A 4389-nucleotide genomic window follows, 5' to 3' on the forward strand; every position below is an offset into this window, starting at 1 on the left:
ACAATCATTTCTACATGGAGCATGTATGTGTGGTTTCTGGTTTCATCGTGATCTCCGTCTAAACGATGAATATTTCCAGCGTTTTGTTGGGAAGCAGTTGTGACTTCTAGAATTCGGTTGATCGATATCCGGGATTGATCAACCTGACGGGAAATACGACGCACTATAACCGGCAGGGTCCTGTCAGACGATCATCCATTACTGATGTCATAAAAATCTCTGTTCATACCAAATGGAGGGAGTTGTCCTTGTTGGTGGCTCCATCTGTGTAGCTCTTCACCCCATGTTGGGGTTGGACCATGATAATGTTGTCTGGCTGCTGAACGTTGTACTCCTTGTGGTTGATTAATTACCTCTGGTTCTGAGTCTGTGCCATCTGAATTTTCTTCTTCACTATCATCTTCGGGATCCTCTTCAGGATCATCTTCTACCCAACCATTATTCCCTTGGTTAGGGACGTAGGGATCTCCAGGTGGAGGATATCCTTCCATAAGTCTATACGAGGAATTAAAGGTAAGATGCATAGAAACAATGTAGTTTTACAAAATACTCTTATAGTATTTTAAATTTGTGTTTTGTTCTAAAGTTCTTCTGTATGATTATAGTTTGGTAAGTTTTAGACTTGTCGCAACACTACCATCACTCCCAAACACATGTTGATCATATCTCAAATAAATATAGTTGATCAGGCTATATTTATCTCATATATGATTACATAACTGTCCAGGTTTAACTGCAGTGTCCAACATCCAAATACTTTTATGTAGTTATTCCTGTGATACTATTTCTGTATATGCAAGTGTTAGTATACTTCTTATAAAATAATTATATTTTAAAAGTATACTTGTAGACAGAGTACTCCGGCTCCATTGTATTTATAGTTGTATATCTTTTATGAATTGATATACTGAGTTCACTATAAACAATGCTCTGATACCAATCTGTCACACCCCAAAACCAGGACAGCGGAAACATTCGGGGGTGGAGGACTTCATGTGTAGTATCACAACAATGCACAATAGTAATCAAAGTGCAACATTCATTACATTGATAAAATATAACATTACATTTGTGTTCAAATCATTGTACATCTGACACCAAAAAGTATAATTAAAAGACATAATTATATTAAACTGCCTCTTCCTCAAAACCTGTGGGTACCTGTTTATCGATTTCCTGAAAATACAAGTAGTTTTGAAAAAGTGTCAACAATTAAGTTGGTGAGTTCACAAGCATGTTTGTAATTCAAATCTGAAATTTTTTCCTTCGAAAGTGTAAATATGTTTTCCCCAGAAAATCCTATATTTTCTGCTGTATATGTATTTATGTTCCAAAATAGTATGTTATAGTTTTAAATTCCCATAAAACTATGAAAAGTAGGTTTTCTCTGTGTTAGACTAGTATTTTGTATTTGTACTTGTACTTGTATGAAGTTGTAAATATCTAGATTCACCATTTATAGTTTTATTTAATAAAACTATGTGAAGTTGTTTGCTTATTCTTACAATAAATGCATTATTCAATACCAAATTGTGAGTTATCATAACCATGCTTGATGACCTAAGCTTCGCCTGAATCACGACGTTCTTCAGACGTTGAAATATGGTACGACAGTTGTCACCACAGGTCTGCCAACCTAGCTGTTGCAAGCAGCTCTGATGTGGGGTTATCAGTCCCGTATAGATCTATACATAAGTGTCACGCTCTTCCTCAAGAAGACTCTGGTTATAATTTTCAGGACTTTTGTTTTATACTTAAATAAGTATTTGAAGCGTGTCTCACAAATGCTATATTGATAGTTACGTCTAGAATAATGAAAAATATCTTTGTAATAGATATTTTGTAAATATCTCATAAATTATATTTAATATAATTTATATAGTTTTTTTTTGTAATCGTAAGTTATTCTGAATATGAAAAGAAATATGTAAGTTCCATCAACTGTATTCATAAGTATACGTGACTCATAAACTATACATATTATAGTTTATATCTTTGTTTTTATATGAAGTTCTGTACTGGTAAAATAGTATGTTTATTTTATTAAAAATAAGAATCGTAAACTATTTGAATAAAACTTCTTATTTGTACAAGATTTCCTTGTATTTTACTTGTATTTCCCCCCTAAAACATTATAAAAATATTGAAAACATAGGGGTATAAACTCATTTGATAGGTATTGAATTGGGTAGCACTTCGTTGTTTAGAAAAAAGGCTTTATTGTTGAAAAACCGGGCTTTGCGAGGGTTGAGCTTCAAACCGAAAAGATAAATTTCCCGGGGTCTTCGGGCACTTCGGAACGTATTTCGGGTGCTGGGAATGATCTCGGGGCTTCGGGGAATTAAAAGTGGCTTAAAATACGGTTTAGGGGTGAAAGTTGTGCAAAATTCTAACATTAGCCGGGATGGTTCGCACCCCGCTTTATATAGGGTGCGAAGCTTGGATCTATGGACGAGAAGAAGACACGCGGCAGGAGATGTGAGGGCCAGGCGTCGGATGCGAGGTGGGGGCAGGTGGCGAGTCCGAGACTGAGACACGGGTGCGACACGCGGCGCTTCGCGATTGGACCTCCGCTTCGGATGCGAGGAGGGTGTGACGAGCGTCGGATGACTCACCGGTATCGGACACGGGGCTGGATCGCGTGCGAGGTGAAGTGGCCGATTCCTAACCATGGGAAATTTCCTGGTTTTCAAGATTTTTCGATTTTTGTGCCCAAAACTTCCGAAATTCATAACTTTTGCATACGAGCTACGTTTTCGACGTTTCTTTATATGCACGCGTAGGTGAGATTATACTCTACAACTTTCGTTTAGACTCCATCGGCTAATTTTGATTTATTTTTAATATTATTATTTTAAATAGACCGGGACAGAAAAAATTCGTTAAAAATTCATAACTTCTTTATCCGACGTCCGTTTTTGTCTGTCTTTTTACCGTTGTACTACTATTGACGAGACCTTCGATTCTCGTTTAAGTTGTGTCGGCTAAAAATCACTCGATCTTTATTTCGAGTTTCAGCTGTATACTGCTATACCGAAACTTAGAAAAATCATAACTTCCTCATACGAAGTCGGATTTTGACGTTATTTTTATGAAATTTCTCGGTTTAACGTATTCTACAACTTTCATTTCGATTGTTAAGGCTAAAAAGCACTTTTTTGAAATTCGTTTTTTACGCTTAGCAGTGTTTTGCCGGTTTTGACACGGATCTTCGATTGGTCATAACTTCTTCGTTATAACTCGGATTTCAGTGTTCTTTATATTTTTGGAAACCTTGTTACAATCTCTACCACTATATTTATGTAAATGCACATAGTATACAAAATTTCTCTTTATTATTTTAAAAAGAACTACAAATTGATCTATACTATTACATTGATTTGAAAATAACGGGTTGTCATACCCAACCTGGACTCAACCACAAGCCTGCTATGCATAATTAGGAAGACGCTGACCAGCAGTTGGAAGTTTCCTCAACTCCCCTTTACACAACCTCAATATAAACGATCACTTGGGCTAGGATGTGAAACTTGCCCTAGTTTACAACCTTCCTGCCTTCCGAAAAACCTGATAGATTCTCCCCCCAGTCGGATTCGACGAAGCTTTCTCAATATTTAAATCTGATGGATTCCCAACCCATCAACCTTATATATCATGAATCGCCTATGACCTGCGCTAATCAATAATAACGTTCCATTGTTACCCAAACTCAATAATTTCCCAATTCTTGAAATCCTGAAGAATACTATTTAAATCTTAACCATTCTGCTTATCCAAATCACTTCCCATGATACCATGGCAATTACTTAAGTTCTTATGTTGGCTACCAAAAACCACAACCCTTTCCATGCACTGACGAACATCCATTCCAAATTCCATTCTCAATGAACCACTGAACTCTAACCGTCTTCAACGGATACGAACATACAACTCCGCAAACATTTCCAATGATCAAACAACTCATGCAGTTGACACCACCATCTTTTCTGCTACCGCTCCTCTCCAGGAAACGATAGGGTTTGAACCCAAAAGTTATTCCATAGGCAACCGCCGATCATACCCGAACAAATGATAAAACCACTGAACCCTGACCAAAGATCTTCCAAGCAACACCCCTGAATTGATCCAGAGAAAGACCCGGATCAACAACTGAACATGCTGAAACCCACTCAATCAAGATACGACCCTTTGAAGATTTATCAAAGACTCTCGACATGTAGAATGACATATCACGATCTATGATAACCCAGCCAATAGCAGAGGAGAAACCCGAGATATAACTTTCCGATACCCAAGCAAAATTCCAACGCAATACAAATTCCCGATAACAACCCAGAAGATAACATACCTGCAAGAGCATCCGAATGAATCCCGACATCCTCCTCCTGA

The sequence above is a fragment of the Lactuca virosa genome, chromosome 8, assembly GCF_052849685.1.
Source record: "Lactuca virosa cultivar CGN04683 chromosome 8, Lactuca_virosa_CGN04683_v6, whole genome shotgun sequence".
In the NCBI taxonomy this organism is placed as follows: domain Eukaryota; kingdom Viridiplantae; phylum Streptophyta; class Magnoliopsida; order Asterales; family Asteraceae; genus Lactuca; species Lactuca virosa.